General features: G+C 40.6%; 1 long non-coding RNA gene across 1 annotated transcript in view; it reads left to right on the top strand.

Annotated features, from left to right (window-relative positions):
- Positions 1–5,253, top strand: part of LOC102901262 — a 126,275-nt gene extending 121,022 nt beyond the window's left edge. The window contains exon 5 of the long non-coding RNA XR_006594300.1: positions 2,569–5,253. This is a non-coding gene — a long non-coding RNA (uncharacterized LOC102901262). The remainder of the gene's footprint in view (positions 1–2,568) is intronic.
- The last annotated feature ends 19,607 nt before the right edge of the window (positions 5,254–24,860 follow it).

Below are 24,860 nucleotides of genomic sequence, written 5' to 3'. Positions count from 1 at the left end.
ACATATATATACACATATATACACATATATATACACATATATATACACATATATATACACATATATATGTATATGTGTATACATATATGTGTGTATGTGTATACATATACGTATATGTATGTACAAGTATACATATATATATATGTATATATAGTGTGTGTGTATATATACATATATATACATATATACACATATATATGTATGTATATGTGTATATATACATATATATACATATATACACATATGTATGTATGTATATGTATGTATATGTGTGTGTATATACACATATATATATATACACATATATATGTATGTATATGTATGTATATGTGTATATATGTATATATACACACACACACTATATATACATATGTATATATATGTATACTTGTACATACATATACGTATATGTATACACATACACACATATATGTATACACATATACATATATATGTGTATACATATATGTGTATATATATGTGTATATATGTGTATATATATGTGTATATATATATGTGTGTATATATGTATATATTTAATGTTTACTTATTTTTGAGAGAGCGCGAGTGGAGGAGGAGCAGAGAGAGAAGGGGACAGATGATTCAAAGAGGGCTCTGCACTGACAGCAGAGAGCCTGATATAGGGCTCAAACTCCCAAACTGTGAGATCAGGACCTGAGCCAAAGTCAAAGTCAGAGGCTTAATTGACTGAACCACCCACGCACCCCTATATTTCTTTTTTTTAAGTGTATTTGTTTATTTTGGGGGAAGGCGAGGAAAGTAGCAGAGACAGGGAGACAGAGAATCCCAGGCAGGCTCTGTGCTGTCAGTGCAGAGTCCAACATGGGGCTCAATCTCATGAAGGTGAGATCGTGACCTGAACCCAAATGAAGGGTCAGACACTTAACTGACTGAGAATCCAGGCGCCCCAAAGAGCCCATATTTCTATCAGATATCTTCAAAGGTCATTATTGGTGTATTTTGGATACTCTTACTTGTTAAGTTCCATTCATAACATTTTAGGAGTTATTTAATAAAAAATAATGTCCTCACTTACAAAATATGGATCAGACATATTAGAAAGATTGTTTCTCACCTAGTGCCAGAAGAATACAAGATGTGTGGATGACATATCCCTCCTCTCTTCTTAAAGCCATTTCTCTCTGTTGTGTCCACTCTGACTCCCACCCAAGTCCCATTACCCAACCCTTACTAGTGCCATGCTCTCTCTCTCTTTTGGGACAGTTTTTCCCTAAATCCCCAAGATGCTAAATATCCTTTGCTGCCTTCTCCCATCTTGAACTCTTTGCAGGAGGCTCTCCTCTGCCATAGTAAAACTTAAGGGCCTGTCGATCTTTACGCTCATAATATCTTTATTTTGTGAGAAGGCAACTAGGGGTTTGGTGTGGTTGAAAGTTTTCAGACCTCCTCCCAGCTTTGATCTTTACTATGCATACCATTTTTTGAGCATGTACGTCAAATTAATCCTCACAACAACAACCCTAGTAAATGGTACACTTGGTATTCTCATCTTAGTCCTGGGGAAACTGAGACCTAGATTGATTCTATTACTCTCCCAAGGCCACACAACTAAGAGGTGTCAGAGCCAGGATTCAAGACAAAAAGTTTGACAGAGGCCATGCTCCTGTTACTCATGCTACCTCTTTAGCAATAATATTTATGGAGTGCTTACTATGGGCTGGCATTGTGTTAGGTACATACAATTTCTCATTTAACTTTTAAAACTATCCTAGACTGTTAACATTAGTACCGTACAGTTTGTTTTTCTGTAAAATGAAGCTAGCTCGTGTTGTTTCAATACTTCATCATATCTGCTTTATAACATGTTAGAACGATCTAATGGCTTATATCTTACTCTTCAACCAGAAAGTAAGCTTGCTGAGAATGTGTCTTATTCACCATAGTGTCCCTAGTACAGAGTCAGATGCCTGGCACCTAGTAGGCATTCATGAAAGTTTGAGGAATGGATGAATACATACCCTCCTTTGTGACAAATGAGACACTGCATGTGACAGTGCCATGAAACTTAACTGTTATTCAAATGTAATAGATGGTTAGTAATAATCACCCGTTTAACTCTGCTTAAGAGAAAGTAAGATGTTCTCCTTTTTGTGGTGGTGACATGTGCGTTTTTATAGTGGTCTCTGGAATTGTTGCATTTGCCCGTGCTGCCCAACCAAAGGCAAACTCTCTTCTGAATATTTCCAGGGGAAAAAAAGACCACTTTGTTTTGAAAATCTATACCCTACTTAAAGGGCATATATAATCTCATTAACATTTTTTTTAAACGTTTATTTATTTTTGAGGGGGGGGGCAAGCAGGGGAGGGACAGAGAGAGGGAGACACAGAATCCAAAGCAGGCTCCAGGTTCTGAGCTGTCAGCATGGAGTCCGACGCGGGGCTCGAACCCACAAACCGTGAGATCATGACCTGAGCCGAAGTTGGAAGCTTAACTGACCGAGCCACCCAGGCACCCCTGTCATCTAATTTTTAAAAGTCTTCAGCCTCCCAGTTGTAAATGCCAGTAATGTTAGGTCTTTATTACAGAATAAACATGATGAATAAAACGCAAATGTATTTATGGAGAGCTGGAAGAGCCTTGGATGACCGGCAAGTAGATCAGAACAAAGTGTTGTTAATGCTTCCCCCAGATACTTTAAGAAGCGTGCAGAAGATCAATTGATCTGCAGAACACGAATCCCTCTTGCAAGTGTGAGCATCCTGGATTTTATTTATTTAAGATTGATACAACTGAGTTATATTTTTGAGAATCTAATGGAAGAGAATCACATCATCTCTCAGGAAAGCAATTCTGGCGGCTGCCCTGGCCAAGCTCTAGCCTGTTAATCCTTTTGACCAGTGAAGTAGTTGGTATATTCTTGTAAACTTTCTGGAGGCAGCTTGTCCATTATTAGGACTGAACTTGAAATAGTTGGAACAACAGCTCCTCTTGCATCAAAATAATACAAGTGAGTCTCATTTTAATAAAACCCCAGAGCACAGTATCACCTAGCAAGTAACAGGTACTCAATAAATGCTCTTTGAATAAATGGATGAAAATTTAAATTTGTGAAATGGATCAATAAATATGTGATCATTTACACTTCCGAAAGATGTATCTGCTCATTTGCTTCTGAGTGCTGACTTTAAATATGGATCTTAAAGCTAGTATTAAGGGATAAGAAGGTGAGATTTTTCTTTTGAAGTTACTTAGTCCTTTTTCCCGTCTACAGGGACATAGCAACTACCCCAGCGGCTTATCACTTTACCTATCGTCTGTGTGATGAAAGAGAGGGTTTCTAGTTCCTTCATTTTCATAAGTACCAACATCTAATTTTTTAAAAAATAAAAACCTGCTGGACCACCACGGTTTACAGATTTAAAACGTGCTGTAATGTATCATGACTTAGCATACATAGCTTTCCCGCCACCATCTGTATCCTGATTTGTAGTCTAATAAACCTTCCTGCCGCAGATGGCATGCGCATAGTTGTTCCAAGGTGTAATACATCAACACAGCATTTCTAAACACAGAGCAATAATGTATTCAATTAAGGGAGGAAATAAAACATCGAGCCGTTTCTTATAATAAATCTTTTACTAAGCTTCCCACATCACATGTTTGCTGAGGAAATAATACATGTCATTCAGACTAAGGGTTATTGTAGACTGCTGAGGGAAACATGAAATTCTGGAGGTTTCAGCAGTCCTGTGAAACCCTGAAACATGGAAAGTGTACAAATTAGAAAAGGATGTAATATGTGACTAATGATACCTCTTGGGATACCTCTGGAACCCATATTTACTGTTATGATCACTAGATTCATTTAAGCTACAGGAGTTGAAAAGCAATACCCTGGTAAGTGAAAAACACCTCTGAGTTCATTAGATGTGGTTGTAATTTAAGCTCTAAAGGCTTTTTTCCTTGCTGTCATTCTTCATATTTCTGGAAATGTGGTACTTGAGCTCCTAATAAAAGTGGTCTACATCATGACCATATAATCTACTGTTCCTGGAAAGCACATTTACACCTCCACATCTGTAGCCAAAGCCAAGACTGAACAGAAACTTAATTTACCCCAGATGTCACTCAACAGAAAGTTCTGGAGAAGGCTGCTGCTCTTAAACTTTTCTAGCCCCTGAATATGCCCCAAGCACTGGTATGAACATGCAGCCCAGGCCCTCCAGGCCCAAATGTTGGAACAAAATTGACTGAAAGCCACCAAGCAAATCTCCAAAACCCACCTTCTATGTGTGGAGGGAAACAATAGCTGTTCCGACCTTATTTACACAGATGATACCAGGTCTTTCTGTCTTAAGTATCTGATCAAGAAATTGTGCTCTTCTGACTTGGTAAGGCATCCTGCCATAGTGCTTTAAGGAAGCTTAGGTGGCAATCTCTTTGAAAAAAATTATATGTACATGTGTATGATTTGGGCTGCTAATCACCAGAATAGTGTTTGATGGGTCAATACTATCAGGCAATCCATTTCCAGCTAGTGATCTAATAATACTCTTCCTTCCTTAGCTTTGCAATTCCCTGACCAGCATCTCTTTTCCTTGGTGATGGATGAGTTGGTCCAAAATCAGTTCTCTCCCGTTCCCAGGTGATATGCCTGACTGGCACAGCTTTCTGGCTGAGAAAAGATCAACACATGAACCATACAGTTCCCCACAACGTGCAGAAATCACGGCAGACAAGACTTCAGTCCCACTCTGACCTATTTGTAGTTTTCAGTTCTACCTCTTAAACTCACGTATCTGTTGCTTGCTTAGAGTTACCTTCTTTCCACGGAGGCCCACCAGGTACGTGGGTCGGTGAATCTGGACAGTTTCCCAGAGGCCCTGCCGAGGCTGCAGTTTCTAGGTGTAGTTCAGGGGAGGCCACTACGGACACATTGTGCCTTATGAATACTGGAGCTTTCTCTAGAGGAAAATCACCCTCTGCTATGTCAGGTCAGATACAGAAGCCAGATTACCTAGGCTCAGTTGGTGTAACCGCTCATAAAAATTACTATTTAATAAGGATATCCTCAGGATTTATTAAGGGAACAATGTGGAAATGGCCACGTGAAAAATAGGTTTACACCTTTGTAAAACTGCTGTTAAAGACATTGCTCATTGAATGTTTAATTATTAATCAAAGATCCATCTACCTGACAACTTCCTCTTAAAATGTGTCTCCTGAAAACCTGGTGTGTATTCCTCTATTAAACACTGAGATCTACACAACCCATTGAATTTTCCTTTTTGCCGTGTTACAAAGATTAGAGTTAAATTCTATGCCTAGTGGTACTGATAATTTTCTTCCAATTTTCGGATACACGGTTTCTTTCTCCTTCCTCTCTGGTTGTCTATGAAATAGTATTGGTGGTCTCTGAACATCTGAATTTGTATGCAAAGGTGTGTGTGTTGTGTATGTATTTTTCTGTAGAAAGAACCCAAAGTTTTCACCAGATTCTGAAGGGGATGCGTTATCCAGAAAAAGTTAAGGACCATAGTATTACATGGTGTTTTATATTTTTGATCTCACCTTTAACTCTTCTGTCTGTATAACAAATCTATTGCAATTAGAAACAATCTAAATCCTTTTTTCTTTTGTTGGAGAAGAGGGAAGGAAAAGCTAGATGTCTGTAAAAATTATATAAACGTAAATACAACAGCCCATTTTGTTAAGTACTCAGCCTGTTCGTAGGTGTGATTTCAGAGGGCATTTTTTTGTTTGTTTGTCTGTGTTTTTCAGAAACAAGACGCTGAAAAGAATAACCCTAGATGGCATACATCTGTATGAAAATGTAATCTGGTGTCTCTTCTCTTTTTATTTTTCTCCTATCTCAAAAATACACAAACAAACAACTATCTGGACAGTCTATATGGACATCTCCCTACATAAATGTCTCCTAAATACTGTAGGGAGATAATAATATACCTAGAACATTTCTTCATCATATGGCACTGATACATATTGACCTCGGGACTGAAAAAGTCCACTGTGTTGCACATATTAATATGGGATTTTTAAGACAACCCCATAGGAGTTAGCTTGCTAATTTGGAAACTAGATAAGTCCAATAAAAGGAAAACTTGTTCAGAGAAAAAGTCTTGATGAGAAAAAAATCTCAGGAGATCAAACAGTAACACAAACCATTGAAGGAGCAGACATATTTCCCCCTAGAACAAAATATCTTCCATCTTGAGTTTTCCAAAATAATTTTTTATGAACATATCGTGAATTACACAGGACACAACTACGCTGCTTGGGGAGCAAAAAGACAGAGCTGACAGATGTAGTTATTTGCCAGGAACAACCATGTGAATTTATAAATATTTTACAAGTGCAGCTTTCAGAAGAGTGACTTTTACTGCCATATTAATGCAACTTGCAAATTTATAGTCTGGGCATTTGTGGGTTATGAATGTCCAGTATTCGAGGCTAGTGCCAAGAACATGGTTTATGTTTGGAAATTCTTTTTTTTTTCTCTGAACACAGACTTCTTGGCTGTTAAGGTCTGCGTTATAATTCAGCTGCACACGAGGTGCAAGGCTACATAATACATCAGTCCCCACTCCCAATGGCTGGACTCATAAATATACTCATTACAACATACTCCATGTGACAGAATGACGCACAAAGCATAAAAATATCTCTAAAGAATAGAGAATTAGTAATAGTAGAAGCAACAGTGGCATGATTCCAAGCCTCCGGCCAGACTCATAATATGTGACCTAAAGTTATAATTATGTGCCAAAGTGTAAAGAAAACTGGAATCATGTGGGTTTGGAAGTAATATTTTAGTAGGTATTTGATCAACATTCTCATCAGTGTTGTCATATGCACTGAAGATGCACTACTGAAAAGACTGTAGTTACCCTGGTCATCTTTTAGCTGAGGTTGGGGCAGGGGGTCACAAAGGAAGGGGTACGAGCGCAACCCTTGCCTTGTACATTTAGAAGTTGCTTTTCTGACTGATTATGCCCAAAGTGAAGTGTAGTCCTTTTGGTGTTCCAGATCTTGAGAAAGAGGAGCACATTTCTCTGGCCTGGAATGGAATCTTGAAGTGACCAGCCTTTGGTCACACGTCAAAAGGTCCTCCTCTTGAAGATACGATGGAGACCCCAATTGTTGGCCATTGATGGAAGCCAGCACTATTGCCTGAGCTTTGTGCTTTCCACTATGTCGCTCTGTTATCATGAATACATCTCTTCTCTAGCTCTCATTTCGTCTTTTGTAAAATGTTCACATTGTACCAGATGATTGCAAAATCCTTTTCAGCTACGACGATTTTTTTTCTAATGCATGTGTGCCAACCCGCATAGATATTGATAAACAGTGTATTATAATTTGCAATATTAACTGTTTTTCAGTGGGCACACTTCTCATCTCCTAAAAACCCCAGGTGCCAGAGTGCTTCACCGTCTCACACCCATATGTCTGCCATTTCTGGCTCTGTATTAAAACTGTATGTAATCCCTACAAGACTTAGTTGGACATCTAACCTTAAATAATGGAGAATCTTGTGTTCTTACAAAAATTTGTAATGAGTACAATGAGTAACGTTCTTCTGAACTGCCAAAGCTAAAAGATGAAAAAATACATAAACAAACAAACAAACAAACAAACAAACAATCCCTTTTTATTCCAAGGCTTAATCCCACTGAGGCCCCCCAACCTGATTAATCATGCAGTAGGCAGTAGACTGCCCCTTATTAGCTGACCTTACCCATTTCAACGAAACGGACTACAGCCTGTGAAAAACGACACACACACCCAAATCCCATGCAGTCATTGTGTTAGAAAAGACATTGTTAATAGGTTTTAAAGGCAACCTTAGCCTTAAGAATAAGATCCTGTCAAGAACAAATCCTTCTTTCGTTTGCTTCTAACCTAAGGGATAGAAGTAGTCAAATCCTTGTTATGGTTGCCCAGGAAAAACTCAGCTTTCAAACTGATTGCATCAATTTTCCTTATCATCTTCGGCCATAGTAATTTTAAAGAACCCAAGTAGAACGATAGTGATCTGCAATCTGGATGGTGTTCCTTGTTCCTTGTTTATTTTGTTTTCCTTTTCTCCTTTTCCCTTTATCTCCATTCTGACATGTCCTTTCTGTACGCCTAAGAAGGTAAAAGCCTAACGGGAGCACAATTAGCTATTTCTACCCTTTGAACACAGCCACATGTTCACACGAGACATGGAACACGACCATACAAAATGACTAAGATGACATCCTTATTGCAGGCTCAATTTACGTAATTTTGTGTCTTCCAACTATTAAGACAAGGGTCACTCATTTTGCAAAATTAATGGCCGATACAAATTTAGAGTAAAAAAAGCATAAGGAAAATATTTCTTCACCCCGTGTATGGCCAACCTGTGGAATTTACTACCCTGGGAGGTCATAGATTTAGTCAACGGGTGAATTAGAAAGGGCTAGATAATTTTATGACTAGTCATAATACTGCAGTTATGAATATTAAGATAAAGGTAATAGAATCTCATGCTTCAGGGCGCAAACAGATCATCACAGGAGTTTTGCAGTTCTCTATTTCCTTATGATTCTCTGAGCAAGTGGCTTGATTCCTATTGAAGTTTTACCATTTTTTTTTGAACGTATTGACTACTGCTGTGAACAGGATACCATATCTAGGTCACAGTGTGTTTTGTTTTGTTTTGGCAATGAAAACCACAAGTATCCGCTGATACAACACCAAAGAGCAATGCAATGACGAAGGAATCAGTGGATATTTATGGAGGGCCCACCATGAGCCTGTCAGTTCTTTGGGTGTTTAGAACACGACAATGAGAGAAACAGAAAAAAGTCCCTGTGTTTATGAAATTTACATTCTAGTGGGGGAGAGGTCTAAGCCAAACAAGTAAGTAAGTTATATAGTACGTGGGAGGTTTTTAAGTACAAAGAAAAATAAAGCAGGGAAAGGAAGTAGGAGATAGTTTACAATTCAAAAAGGGTGGTCAGGAAAAGCATCACCAGAAGGTGACATGTGAAGCGTGGAAATGCACAGGGGAAGAGTGTGACAGACAGAAGAGCAAGTAGAAAGGTCCTGAGACCTGTTGAGAGCAATCTATTAATTAAAATATATTCTTGGGGGCACCTGGGTGGCTCAGTTGGTTCTGCGTCTGACTCTTGATTTCAGCTCAGATCATGATCTCACGGTTCGTGGGGTTCAAGCCCCGCATCAGGCTTTGCACTGACAGCGTTCAGAACCTGCTTGGGATTCTCTCTCTCTCTCTCTGTTTCTCTGCCCCTCTTCTTGCTTGCATTTGCATGTGGGCTTTCAATCCCTCTCTCTCTCAAAATAAATAAATAAATTTTTAAAAATATACATATTCTTGATTAATGAGAAGACTCGAGGAAATAAGATAATCTGAATAATTTTTGTTATGTAAAATACTACGATCCTTTTCATTTCTCCCCTTCTTGGTGCAAATTTTTCCAGAAATATCAAATAATTTTCCTACCTTAGTATTATAAAATGAAGTGCACAATTTAATGATCTACTCATCTAAACTGAGGTTGTCCAGTTGTCCGTTACTGAAGCATGTAAGACTGTTGATGCATGAACTGAAAATATGTAGATTCCTGGCTGACTTTCAATTAATTAATTAATTAGTTAATTTTTTAAACATTTGTTTATTTTTGAAAGAGAGAGAGAGAGAGACAGAGCCAGAGCTTGAGTCAGGGAGGGGCAGAGAGAGAGGGAGACACAGAATCTGAAGCAGGCTCCAGGCTCTGAGCTGTCAGCACAGAGCCCGACACGGGGCTTGAACTCATGAACCATGAGATCATGATCCGAGCTGAAGTTGGACACTTAACCGACTGAGCCACCCAGGAGCCCCCGGCTTTTATTTTAAAGACCAAATTCTGGATGTGTCAGTTATATTGTCTTTTGTTTCTCTGTCCGTAATTTTCCCTTTGCTTTCCTCTTTCCAATTTCTTTTAGAAGCTGTTCTGTAAAATCTTGCTCTGTGTCACAGGTTCCTTCATCTTTTCTGCTCGTTATAATGTCGAAGAAGATTCTTTAGGAAGAACCCCATTTATCCATGCGATTTTTCTGACTAAAAACCATACCTAAATTTAGTGGATTATTTCCCACTGTTCTGTGGGGGTTGGGAGCGCTTCTGGTCTGGGCTGGCTTGGCCAAGCTGAATGTGGTCTGAGAAATCTTCCCTCACAGGATGGGAGGTGTTCAGTGTCAGCTGACATGACAGCCATGTAGCTCTCACCGTCCCCCAGGCTAGCCCAGGCTCCTTTACATGGTGGCAGAAAAGATTCCAAGTAGCAACAGAGGGCAAGCCCCAATGTACTGGCACTTTCTAAGCCTCTACTTAGATCATGCTTGCCAGTGTGCTATCCGCTACAGGAAATCACATGGTCAAATTCAGATTTACCGGAAGAATAGATTCCATCTCTTGATGGGCTGAGTTGTAAAGTCATATAGGAAAAGGGTTTGCGTTCAGGGATGGCAGGAATATGTGGCTATTTTTTTTTAACAGTGTACCAGTCTGCCTTCTGGCTGCAAATCATTCACATTTCTCCCATTTGTAAAATCTGCTTATTCATATCACAGGACTCTTCCGCTCCCCTCCCTCGCCCCCCACCCCTGTAATTTTATCCTAAGGTATCAGGATCAAAGTCCAGGATCTCATGATACACAGCTAGTCCAGGTATGGATGAGACTCTCTGCATGAGGCTTCTCAGGTGCAGTACCTCTTGAGGTTGTCTGGCCTCACACCCTGTGTCAGATAGAGAGAGGGGGACAGGGTAACCCAATCAACACTCACAGCTGAAGTCCTACCTTCCCCGCTCTTTGTATACTTAATCATAGTGCCAGGGACACTGGGCCTGAACTTGTGCTCTTGTACTTGGCCAGATTAACGTGATTTGCTGCTACTTTCTCAGCGGACCTTTGAGGTGTATAATGGATATGACTTAAAGTAATTAGGGAGGTAGAATTCTGGGAAAAACTGTGATATTTCTGTTTATAGTTAATAAATCCTACTTTCAGAGAGCCTCTTATCTTCCCCCCGGAACTACCAACACAAACCCCTTTCTAGTCAACGTAAGAGATGAAGTAGGAAACTCAGATGAGGATTTTGGGGTGCAAACAACTAGCATGTATAAATGGGGTAGGGAAGAAAAAAACTGCAATTCAAATTAGTGAAACTGGCACAATTTTCATCAAAGCCTATTGTTCTGATAATCTGGAATTCAAAGGTTACTAATTAAAATGGGTGGCCTCACATAGTTTTCTTTCTTTCTTTTTTTAAATTTTATTTTTTATTTGTTTAAATCTCACATAGTTTTCTAATGTGGAAAGTGACCACCTTCTTAAGATCTAAGCAAGGATAGAACTGCTATTTCGGGCAGGCTGTTTTGTTGTGGGTCTAGCTTCAATCCCTAGGGAACAAAGCCCTCACCCCTGGAACACTTTGTATACTAAAGTTCTTAAGAAGTAATAATCAGAGGAACACTTGAATGTCTCAGTCGGTAGAGCGTGCAACTCTTGATCTTGGAGTTGTGAGTTCAAGTCCCTTGTTGGATGTAGAGGTTATTCATTTATATAATATAATATAATATAATATAATATAATATAATATAATATAATATGATATATATAATATAAAATATAATATAAAATGTATAATATAATATAAAATGTACAATATAATATAAAATGTATAACAATATAAAATGTATAATATAATATATATGATATATAATATATATGATATATATAATGTTTATTTACTTTTTTATTTTTTTTTTATTTTTGGGACAGAGAGAGACAGAGCATGAACGGGGGAGGGGCAGAGAGAGAGGGAGACACAGAATCGGAAACAGGCTCCAGGCTCCGAGCCATCAGCCCAGAGCCTGACGCGGGGCTCGAACTCCCGGACCGCGAGATCGTGACCTGGCTGAAGTCGGACGCTTAACCGACTGCGCCACCCAGGCGCCCCTATTTACTTTTGACAGAGAGAGAGAGAGAGAGAAAGACAGAGGGCAGTTGGGATAGGGGCGGAGAGAGAGAGGGAGACACAGAATCTGAAGGAGGCTCCAGGCTCCTAGCCATCAGCACAGAGCCGGATGTGGGGCTCGAACTCACAAACTGCGAGATCATGACCTGAGCCAAAATCGGATGCCCAACTGACTGAGCCACCCAGGCACCCCAAGATTACTCTAAAAGAAAAAAAAAAGGAACAATCAGAATAATGAACTTTTGCTAATACTTAAAAAAAAATTGTCCACAGCAGTTCTGAAGTTTAGCCAGGCACATGTTGCCAGGTTCCCTCTACTCAAGAAGCAGGGAGCATTTTTTGATAAGGGCCAGTAGTTTTTCCTAAAATTGACTCTCTTGCTTATTGTCCTTTCAGGCTCTTCTCAGAGAAAGGGGGTTTATGGCCTTCAGGGCTCTTTCTTCTCCCTCTGAGACACCCTTCCACTTCAATAAACAACACCTCACGTTTGTATTTGGGTTGCTTTCTCAGCTTGCTTCTTGCACGTAGAAAATTGGGGGCCCAGAGGAATCTTTTTATTTTGAGTTGTTCCTGTTTTAGTCCAAGTTTGGCCAGAACTTAGCTAGTGCAACTCTCTTAAAAACTTGTGGTCTTTGGGCGCCTGGGTGGCTCAGTCAGTTAAGCATCCAACTCTTGATCTCGGCTCAGGTCATGATCTCACAGTTTGTGAGTTCAAGCCCTGTGCTGGGCTCTGCACTGGCAGTGTGGAGCCTGCTTGGGATTCTCTCTCTCCCTCCCCTGCTTGTGCACATGTGTTCTCTCTCTCAAAATAAATTAATAAAATTAAAAAATATATATATGTCTATACACACACACACACACACACACACACATATACTTGTGGGCTTTCTAGGAATCTAATTTGGGCCTACTCTATGCCCTGCAGGCCATATCACCAACTCCTTTTGAGAAGGCCACTTTCAACTTCGGGCAGCATGTCAGGCTGCTGTGATACGACATCCTTAAGATTCTATGTACCACCATAGCATTCAGCAGTTTACCAAAGGGTCTTCCAGCCACACCCTTTATTTGGATCTTTACCCCAATATCAGTTCTTATTTTGAGACTCTTTTAATCTTTTACTTTGAAAGCCCAGAGATGTGAAATCGTTTTATTTTCTAAGCTCTTAACTCCTGGCTCCTTTATAATGCCTATAGAATTCTGCAGCAAAACTATAGTTCTCGCTTTAGCCCATCTCTCTTTTTTGTGCCTTGTCATATGCAACTAAAAATCAAAAGAAAATACTCCTTTAACCTTTTGCCTGAGAAGCTCTGTAGCCAAACCTACAAGATCATTAGGTAAATTTCCTGTCTTCCAAATGATCACAGACAACAGTTTTGCCATTGTGTCCCTACTATATGACCCAGACTCCATTGTTCCAGGGTGCTGTAGCAGATCCTCCACGGATTTTCTAGCCCCCTGCTAACAATTTATTCACAATGTCCTCAGTTTTGGCTACCATTTATTTTTGCCACCTTTCCAGTCTCTGTCTCTCACCTGGTCCCAAGTGAGTGCTACATATTTGAAGTTGCTGTTATAGCAGCTCTCCAGTTCTGATACCACTTTTTTTTTTTTAATTTTTTTTTTCAACGTTTATTTATTTTTGGGACAGAGAAAGACAGAGCATGAACGGGGGAGGAGCAGAGAGAGAGGGAGACACAGAATCGGAAACAGGCTCCAGGCTCTGAGCCATCAGCCCAGAGCCCGACGCGGGGCTCGAACTCCCGGACCGCGAGATCGTGACCTGGCTGAAGTCGGACGCTTAACCGACTACGCCACACAGGCGCCCCCACTTTTTTTTTTAACGCTTATTTATTTTTGGGAGACAGAACATGAGCAGGGGTGGGTGGAGAGAGAGAGAGAGAGAGAGAGAGAGAGAGAGAGAGAGAGAGAGAGAATCTGAAGCAGGCTTCAGGCTCCAAGCTCTGAGCTGATAGCTCAGAGCCCCTGATGTGGGGCTCGAACCCACAAACTCTGAGATCATGACCTGAAGTCGGACGCTGAACCGACCGAGCCACCCAGGTGCCCCCTCATACCACTTTCTGTATTAGCTTTTGCCGCACAACACGCTGTCTAAAGCTTTGCCCTGAAACAACAATAGCTGTGTTTCTTACAGTTTTGTGGGTTGGCTGGGGGTTTTGTTTTTTTGTTTTTGTTTTTTCTCATCGAAACTAGCTCAGTTGGGGTTGGGAGGCTCTACGTATATCTGGTGGCTGCTCCGTGTCTGCTTGAATGATAGCCACACGTCTGTCATCATCACTAGGCTTGCCTGGCTCTTCCACATGATACAAAGTCCGTGTACAGGGCTCACGTGCAGGAATGGGAGGCATTTGCGGGCCCCTTTTGCACTCGGTCGCATCCCTTCTCTTTCCACCTGAGTTTCTCTCATCTTCTTCACTTAGAGCTGAGAGGGCTTGGCTTCGTTGGCACCTCAATTGGTTGCCCAACCGATCTTGGCTTTCTTAGTGCTACCTGATCAAGATTTCCTAGAACCAGGTATTTGGCAGAGTATTTGTTTAGTACTTAATTGAACTATGTTTCTTTGAGTCTGCTTGGGAAGTTTAACTCTTCCCAGTTTCTATTGGAGAATTCCATACTCAAAAATGTTCAGTGATTCCTCACTATGAGATGTGGTTGATTAAAACTGTCATACTTTGGGGGACATGGTGTATTACTTAGGAGCTTTCAGACGTCATTCTTTATTATTAGGGGACTAACGTTTTCCCTGAAATTTACCTTGTCCTTACGTACACAGATACTGAATACAATTATGAATGTGTTTGGGGAATTGCATATTGTAGTGGTGGGTTATATGAAACTTATTTTTCTTCAACATTCTGTTTTCTCTGCATCGGGATTAGTAGTTATGAAGAAGGAGGGAGTTCGAGAGGGGTCAGATTTGTAAGTGGGAAATAGAATTATGTTTTGAGGAAAGCATCCACTTAAGCTTTCTGCATTCTTAAATCCATCAAAGGAGTCATTTATTTCTCTCATAAATCTGTAATGGTTGCACATAATGGTTTGTAATTTCCTTTGGTCAGCAAAGAGAAAAATGAAAGAAGTAAACAAGTACTTGAACCTAGTGATGTCCACCCAATATTTCTTAATAGCCCCTGAGATGGCAAACCTAAATGATCTCGCTTGCTGAAAACCATGGCAATATTTGAGCGGATGAGTCTCCGGTCATAAAGGGAACACAAATAATGAGACGGTTTCTTCTGCCCTGCATAACCTGCAATGTCAGCCACACTTACCTGCAACTGGTGAGCCTTCTGGTTCCCACAGACCTGCAAGGGAGTGCCCAGTGTGTTCCTATTTGTCTATTTCCTAGTCTCCTTGTATAAAAAGCTTATTAACATGTTTATAAACTAAAGGCTGAAGCCAACATTTTATCTTTGTTTCACTGAGCTCTTAAATTCACGTCTTGGCTTTCCAAGTTCATTTTTCTGTCCTCCTCCCTCAAAACTGAAGAGTTTGTGTTGGAATAAATAAATAAACTTCACTTGAAGTGTTTTAGGCCAAGATACATTTCTATATTCACGTTATTATGAGTGATATGTGAGAATATCAACCATCTTAAGGAATCACTTCGTGAAGTGGTTACTAATGTATGATAAACACACTATCATCTGACGGGTAAACTCTACTCCCTTTCCATGAGCACTTTGTAGCCAGTAAGAGATTTTTTGACCTCATGTCAGGTCTGCCAATACTACTATCATTCTTTGAATGTCTGAGGCCTCTGCTCTGGAATATTTAAAAAGAAATTTTTTTTAATGTTTTTATTTATTTTTGACAGAGGGACAGAGCATGAGCGGGGGAGGGGCAGAGAGAGAGGGAGACACAGAATCCGAAGGAGGCTCCAGGCTCCGAGCTGTCAGCACAGAGCCCTACGCGGGGCTCAAACTCACAGACCGCGAGATCATGACCTGAGCCGAAGTCGGCCGCTCAACCGACTGAGCCACCCAGGCGCCCCGTGGAATATTTAAATTGTGTCCTAACCAATCTTTCTTACTATACTCTTTACCCATCACCAAATCATTTTATTCAATGCTCTCAGAGTAATTTCCCCTAAGGTGTCATTCCCTAGTTTAGAAGCATTAACCATTTCCTCATGGCATAAAGCCCAAATTCCCTACTTGGCATTCAAGACTGTTACTGGCATCACCTCTGCTTTCCCCCGTCATCCTAATACAGTGATCTCAGGAAAGAGCTTAACTTTTCCTAACTTTTAGAAAAAGCACTTTCCATAAGGAAAAACATTCAGGGTTTTAATGGGCGTGAGGATTCGGTGTCATTTTATTTTATTTATTTATTATTATTATTTTTTATTATATGAAATTTATTGTCAAATTAGTTTCCATACAACACCCAGTGCTCGTCCCAAAAGATGCCCTCCGGTGTCATTTTAATCTGGAAAAGCCAAGCACCGCTCCAGGCAACTCTGCAATTTGGGTTCAACGAATATTTATTAGGAGTCCTTTATGTGCCAGAAACTTGTACATAACGTTATCTTGTGATCTTCAAAACAGTCTTGTTGGGTATTACCACAGCCAGGTTTCAGACAAGGAAGTTGAGCTCAGAAAAGGTAAAAAAAAAAAAAAAAAAAACTATTGCCCAAAGCTTCATGATGGATCAGAGAGGAGCTGGAGTTTGGATAGCCTTCTCTGGAATCCGGAACCTGTATTCTTTTTTTAAAAAAATTTTTTTTAACGTTTATTTATTTTTGAGACAGAGAGAGACAGAGCATGAATGGGGGAGGGTCAGAGAGAGGGAGACACAGAATCTGAAACAGGCTCCAGGCTCCGAGCTGTCAGCACAGAGCCCGACGCGGGGCTCGAACTCACGGACCGCGAGATCGTGACCTGAGCCGAAGTTGGCTGCTTAACCGACTGAGCCACCCAGGTGCCCCCGGAACCTGTATTCTTTACCTCAGCTCTAGCAGAAAAGTTCATCAGCGTGCTGTTTTGGTCTATCCCAGAGACTTCCTCTAGTTTTCTTAAGTGACCTCTACACCAGGTTGACCTTGGAAGGTGACAGCACAATAAGTGAACTTTTTAGAATTACAGTATTCCAGAGACTTACTCTCATATAAGGGGCAGAGAGAGAGAGAGAGAGAGAGAGAGAGAGAGAGAGAATCTCAGGCAGGCTCCATACCCAGCACAGAGCCCAGCAGAGAGCTCAATCCCACAAACCCGAGATCGTGACCTGAGCCGAAATCAGGAGTCGGACGCTCAACGGACTGAACTACCCAGGCGCTCCCCCCAACAAAAATTCTATACCTGTCTAAACATGAGAGTAAATGTGTTTTCAGATATATGAGGTCTCAACAGAGTTACTGACCCTTTTTCAAAACAATATGGAAGGATATGCTCCATGAAAATGAATAAGTAAAATAAGAAAGAGGTAGGCGTGAAATAGAAAAGATAAGGGATCTGACACGGAAAGGAGGCAAAAGGAATTCCCAGGATGATCGCAAAGGAAGCCCCACGGCGACAGATACCCAGAAACCTAGAGAACAGTTCGTCCGGATTGTAAGGGAAGAACAGAGGAGTCCTTAGGGAAGTCTCCAGGAAACAAATGAAGCTGACAGACTACACGAGGGATTCGACCCTATTGGGAAGAGTTTTCAGTTTGTATGGAGAGTTTGAGAATGAGTTGATGATAGGTATGTAGAAAATCAAGCAACCAAAAAAAAATAGAGGACAGTATAAACCTTTAGGAAATAAAAAGTTGTACAAGAGATATAATTATGATAAATTGCATGACTGAACTGTACACAATATTAATAGATTCATAATTATGTAGTCTTCAATTATGGGTTTAACCTAAAAATATGGTGTAGTTACTCTGGGAAGATGGGGAAGGGGAAATATGTGTGTGTTTTTGGGTGTTCGTGGGGGGGGGTTGTATGAAAAGAGGTAATTCCTCATCTTCCACAGAGGGAAGCAAATAATGTTTAAAATACAAAAATCAAGAAGTAACAGCATAACGGGGCGCCTGGGTGGCGCAGTCGGTTGAGCGTCCGACTTCAGCCAGGTCACGATCTCGCGGTCCGTGGGTTCGAGCCCCGCGTCGGGCTCTGGGCTGATGGCTGAGAGCCTGGAGCCTGTTTCCGATTCTGTGTCTCCCTCTCTCTCTGCCCCTCCCCCGTTCATGCTCTGTCTCTCTCTGTCCCAAAAATAAATAAACGTTGAAAAAAAAATTAAAAAAAAAAAAGTTTAAAGAAGTAACAGCATAAGCACATTATTTGTAAATTGGATATAAGCACTGAAAGACACAGCTGAAAAGAACTGAAAGTGATCACTCCAAAGAAACAGGAATAGGGGCTGGGAAAAGGTGGGGTGAGAGGACTGCTTTCTGTCAAGTTTTAGTTTTTAAATGATGTGCATGTATTACTTTGATCAGAATTAAAATTAACAGTGTAATGTATTAATTGGCCCATTGCCAGGGAAATGTGGTTAGCAGAGATTAGTTGAAATTAGAAATGGGATGGAGCCTAGCGGAATAAAGGGGGCACATATCACAGAGCAGAAGGTGATGCTATTAGGGGAGGTGAGAATTATATTTCTGCCTCTCTTTCATTTTTTTCCCAGGGCCAACCTGGGCTATATCTTTGATCTCACATCATAAACTATGTGAAGACATTAATCACATTTAAAAACTGTACTAACTTGTGTAGGACGCTAAGATCTATATGGCGAGTCAGTATGGCAGCACACTAAATGCGATCATCTCAGCTTGATTAAGTTAATGCATCTTTGCTGAATGGCCAATTCAGTATCCATGGGTACTTCGACTCACTGGAGGAATATTGCCGCACTGCTTAGCGGATACGTGTATGGGTGGAAGAAGGAGGAGAGAAGGCAATGGCCATTCTTATGTTTCTGTAAATTACCAGTCTCCTAGGTAAAGAATGACATCCGATTCGACATTCTCAACCGCGTCTAGCAATTGTTATTGCTCAATGAATATTATGGTAGTAATGCTTGGAGGGCCGGGATGCTTGTAGCTTAGGCATAACTGTTGCCGCTCGTGTGGAAATTAGCTCGAACTGCTGTTATGTTTCTAGCTGACTCTGAGATGGTGAGCCTGTGTTAGGCTGCTCATCCTGTGGTACTTGCACAGCCTCACTTCTCAGGACAGTTCCACTAATACGGGGTGCCAGAGCTCTGTGATCGCTCCAGCTTCTGCCTTATGGATTATGTGCACTTTTGGTGATCGGAACTAATAAGGTGGGGAGGTGGATGGTAGGAAAGAAAGGGGTGGTGTAAGAAAACTATACTTTATTGGAGTTGGCAAACTGCCACATCCTCTTCTCTGTTTATTAAAGAATCTGAGCACAAGACTATCGCGCACAAAACGCATTGGTAGACACTGTTGGGTGTACGGAGCTACAAAGACCCAGCCCACATGTCAAGGAACTTACAGTATCAATGGAGAGACAGAGTTATGAATACTAATTACAGTGTCAGGCAGAATTCTCTAGAAGAACACTGTCTCTAGAGTCAGAGTATCTGAATTTCAATTCCTAAGTGCATGGCTTTAAATGAGTTAATCTTAGGGCACCTGGGTGGTTCAGTCAGTTTAGTGTCCGACTTCAGCTCAGGTCATGATCTCACGGTTCATGGGTTCGAGCCCCGCATCGGGCTCTGTGCTGACAGCTCGGAGCCTGGAGCCCGCTCCCGATTCTGTGTCTCCCTCTGTCTCTCTGCCTCTCCCCCGCTTGTGTTCTCTGTCTCTGAAAAATAAACATTAAAAAAATGTTAAATGAGTTAATCTTGTAGAGGCTTCTATAAGATGGAATAATAATGGCTATGATTGAATGAGTTAATGCCTGCTTAGCAAAGCGTCTGGCACATAGTAAGGCCTTAATAATAGTATTAGTAGTAGTAATAATAATAATAATAATGTTGTTTTATTATAAACGAGCAAAATGTCATGGGAGCAAGGTGGAAGGAGTCTCTACTGATGGTATTGGGATAAAGTTAACTAGAGCTGAGCACTAGAAGATAAACAGGAAGAAGGAACAGAAGGAAGGGGATAGTATTTTGGCATTTCAGACTCAACAAATGTGGACAATGACACCGAGAGATGAAGGTTTTTAACTTATTTAGGGATCAGGCATATGCTTGGGGGATTTGTAGCAAGAGGTAAGGCTGGAAGGTGAAATGAATCCAAATTGGAATGCCCCTGGAATGTCATACGAGGAGAATTCAGATTCTATGCTGTTGGTGGAGGGAAAAGTGAAAGAGATGTTAGTTGTTACCTAGTTGAGAGGAGAGGAGAGGGGCACTGTGAGCCTCTCTGTGGACACTGGAAATGTGGGAAAGCAGTAGATACCAACAAGTGCCTGGAAAGAATGTGTCACCACTCACGAGTGTGCATCCCAAGAGAAAGGTCTGGTTTACGAGGGAAAACAATGAATTCTCATTTGGAAACTAGTGAGTGTTTTAGTTTTCAGGCTTGTTACAAATTATTTCCTCAAGAAAAGATTGCTTACATCAATGATTCTGTGAAAGCTCGAGTTTTGTGTAGCTTCAGAGGCAATAACACATGAATAATTGGATTTTCAAGCGGCCTCCTATATGTCATGTTTGGAAGTCATATAATATGTAATGTATTATATGCTTTCAGTGCAAGAATCCACTAAGAGTATTATTCTGCCGGACACTCTCTATAATCCCTCAACATCTCCTCACACCTTGGTGGGGTCTTAGTATTTGAGGTAAGGTCTTAGTATCCAAGGTATGATTACTGATAATTTAGCAGGAGAAATTCCTCTTCACATCTGTGTGTATTTAACTTTACATTTGTTACAGTTAACTCCTATGCATGCATATTTATCCATTTATTTATTTATTTATTTATTTATTTATTTATTTATTTATGTTTATTTTTTTTATAGACTTTAATTTTTTTTTTCAACGTTTATTTTTGGGACAGAGAGAGACAGAGCATGAACGGGGGAGGGGCAGAGAGAGAGGGAGACACAGAATCGGAAATAGGCTCCGGGCTCCCAGCTCCGAGCTGTCAGCACAGAGCCCGACGCGGGGCTCGAACCCACGGACCGTGAAATCATGACCTGGGCTGAAGTCGGATGCTCAACCGACTGAGCCACCCAGGCGCCCCCCCTATGCATATTTAAAGGGTTTGTTATTGGCTTCTCTGTAAGGCATGCTTTAAGAGCTGTGATTAAAATTCATAAAATGCCAAATTTGGTCAAAAAGTCAACAAACTGAATTTAGAACAAGATCTCCCTTTTGGATGGCAGTGCTTTTATTCTCCTCACCCACACATTCACACTGGAATGTACCCTTGAATTCTGTGGGTGTTGTACTTGTCTCAGACTGAAAGGAAGGGAAATAACAATTCACTTTTAATTCTTTCTGGTATTCGTTATTACAGTCCCAGTTAGGATGATTTCTGTTAACACCATCAGCTGTTACATTGAACTCTGAAGCTTACAGGAAAATGAGTTGATCAGGAATTTGGATGATCAGGTTTAATAGAACTGAGTGGTACACCGTTGCTATTGGAAAGTATATGCCTGTACCTTGAATCAGTCCTACAAGATTAAATGAGTTTAGATAACTGTCAGGTATTTTCTCACTAGCTTGTAAAACACCTTTTCCTCCCCCTGATATTTTTAAGGTCGATGAGAAAACATCAGAGGACTTTATCTAGTCATTGTCAAGTGGTTTTTAATTTTTTTAAGTTTTATTTATTTCAGTAATCTCTACGCCCAACGTGGGGCTTGAACTCACAACTCCCAAGATCAAGAGTTGCATGCTCTTCCCGACTGAGCCTGCCAGGCACCCCATTGTCAAGTGTCTTTTATTATTTCTCTGCTGGATCCCATCAGCACTGTAGTTACGGTAGGGTTGATCATTCATTCATTCATTCATTCATTCAAAACTTTTTGTCTTCTTTCTACGTATCAGGCACTATGCTTGGTGCTCTATACCAAATGCTGAGGACACAGAGGTAAACAAGGTCTCTGCTTTTATGGAACTTCAATTCTATGGGGGGGAAGGCAAATCATAAAGACAAATAATTTCAAGTAATGATAGACTGAAAAGAAAAAAACCAAGGTAAGACATGATGGCTACATGGGAGGCTGCTTTAAATAGGGGAGTTCAGAAATGCCGTATGTGAGGAAGCAACATTTGAGCAGAGACCTGAATGAGAAGAAGGAGCCAGCCATATGGGGATCTGGGGAAACATAAAACTTATTCTGGTGACAAGACCAGTGCTATGTGCTTGGTGAAGAGGCACAGCATCCTTGATTTAAGGAACTGGTTACTAGGTAAGGAAGGGCGAGTAGAGAGCTTGCAGTTAATATGGGTTTAAAAGCCTAAACAACTGCAAACTGATTTTCATACCCTTAGGAAAAGAGAGTAGTGAGGCAAAAAACTGCTGGTCGATTTCCAAATCCCCTCTTTCCCTCTCAGTAACAATATTTCTAGGTAGACACATAGTTTAGGACCACCGAATCAGCGCTGCATGGCTGTAATAGGAAAGAGACTGTAATAGGAAAGAGAAATAAACTGCAATCTTATTTAAATTGCCAATATGTTGGATCTTGTTATGCAGCTGCCTCTATACGCTGACTAACATAGGTTAAAATAATACATGGGCTAACGGCAAGATTGAAAGCAATTTTGAGAAAGGAAAAAAAGACCACCTGTAATCCCACTTTCCTAAGACAGCTATCTTAAAATTTGTATGTCATCTTCTGTGCCTCATCCACATCTTTTACATAATTGTAATGAGTTTACGTACCATTTGACATTCTGCTTCTTGAAGATCAAATCTTATGTTATATATTCAGCATTTTAATATAGTGGTCAGTTATTTTTCGCAGTTTTATATCATCATAGGGTTGCTGTACTATAATTTATGAATCTATTCAGTCCACAATTTTTCAAAAATTAGGTTTATTGTGGTGCCTGGCTGGCTCGGTCAGTAGAGCACATGGCTCTTTAATCTTAGGGCTATGAGTTGGGTATGGAGCCTCACGTTGGGTACGGAGCCTTCTTAAAAAATGAAAAAAAAATTAGGTTTATTAGTGATCTGGCTGTTTTCTTTTTTTGGTTGTTGATTTTCTAATGAATCTGGCTGAGTCTCTGAATGCCTCTTAAATGCTTAGCTTGAGTCTGAAATATATACTTGGTAAATGAGTATCAGATCATCAATTAATGTTAGCTGGCACCAGTATTTTTGGTATTAGGATTGGACTCCACTGTCTGTCCCTAGAGGTGGGAAAGTAGAGAACAAGATCTGGTTTGAAATGGCGGCTGGGGCAAGTTGGAGGACAAAGATGCAAACAACCTTCAATGAGCTGTAACCCATCAATCCTCATGTACCATTTGTAGGACATCTAGTTGTTAGATATCAGGTTTGTGAGTTGTGCATATTCTTCGGATATTCAGGGCTGGAAAGCCGACGCAGCCTCCTTTGTTCTGCATCTTTTTTTTTTTTTTCAACGTTTATTTATTTTTGGGACAGAGAGAGACAGAGCATGAACGGGGGTAGGGGCAGAGAGAGAGGGAGACACAGAATCGGAAACAGGCTCCAGGCTCCGAGCCATCAGCCCAGAGCCTGACGCGGGGCTCGAACTCACGGACCGCGAGATCGTGACCTGGCTGAAGTCGGACGCTTAACCGACTGCGCCACCCAGGCGCCCCTGTTCTGCATCTTTAATCGTGTCTTCTCTCCCTTTACGCTGAGTGCTTGAACCCATTTTGGACAACCAATGTTTCCATTTTGTGGTTTCAGGGTCACTTGTGGCCTTAATGTTTTGGATGTCCTAATAGAATTGAATCACTAAAAAGAGCATTCCACAAAAAAGTCTCTGAAATCTCTAATTGAGTATGGTTATAGCTAAAAGTCTAATATGGCATGGCGTGGAGATGGTAGGGTTCTCATGTGGGTTCTTGCTTTTTTATTTTAGAGAGATAGAGCATGAGCGGGGGAGAGGGGCAGAGAGAGAGAAAAGAGAGAGAGAGAGAGAGAGAGAGAGAGAGAGAGAGAGAGAGAGAGAGAAAGAGCGAACCTTAAGCAGGTTCCACACTCAGTGCAGAGCCCAGTGCAGGGCTTAATCCCATGACCCTAGGATCATGATCTGAGCTGAAATCAAGAGTTGCACGCTCAACCAACTGAGCCACCCAGGTATCATGTGGGTGGGTTCTTGATGGTAGAGTAGTCAATTAATTTGGGTGTACTTCTAGTAAAAAGTATATTTTAGAATTTTAAAATTTATTTTTGTTAAAGTGATACTTTAATTAAAATAGTGTGTGGGTAATATAATCACATTACTTCAAAGACCATGAAGTATAAAAAGTCTATAGGGATATGTCTCCCCCAACATTCTCATTTGCCCAGTCCCCCACTCTCCTTGAAATTAACCATTGTTCATGACCTCTTCCTCTTAGCGTTTTCTGATGTACATATAATCAAATATAAATGTAGGTTCTATGTCCCCCCCTTTTTTTCTCATTCTTCTGTGTCATAGGCATCTTTTGAAGAAATGGATTTTCAGTTTATTTTCAACACATAATTTAATAGATAGTAGTTTCTGGTAATATTATAGGTGTAATTACATTTCAAGGGCATATTCAGAGCCTAGAACTTAGAAATCATTTTCTTCCTTGAAAATTCACTGAAATACCACTCTAAGGAAATTTCAGGTAATGTAGTTTACACTGCTAAAAACGAAACAAGAGAACACAGTTAAATGGTCAGGGTACAGCTGGAAAATGCATCAGATTTCAAAGTCCAGGTTTTCACAGCTGTGTAGCACTT

This window comes from Felis catus, chromosome A2, assembly GCF_018350175.1.
Source record: "Felis catus isolate Fca126 chromosome A2, F.catus_Fca126_mat1.0, whole genome shotgun sequence".
Taxonomy (NCBI): domain Eukaryota; kingdom Metazoa; phylum Chordata; class Mammalia; order Carnivora; family Felidae; genus Felis; species Felis catus.
Note: the sequence above shows the minus strand (reverse complement) of the source record. Positions and strands in the feature narration are given on the sequence as shown.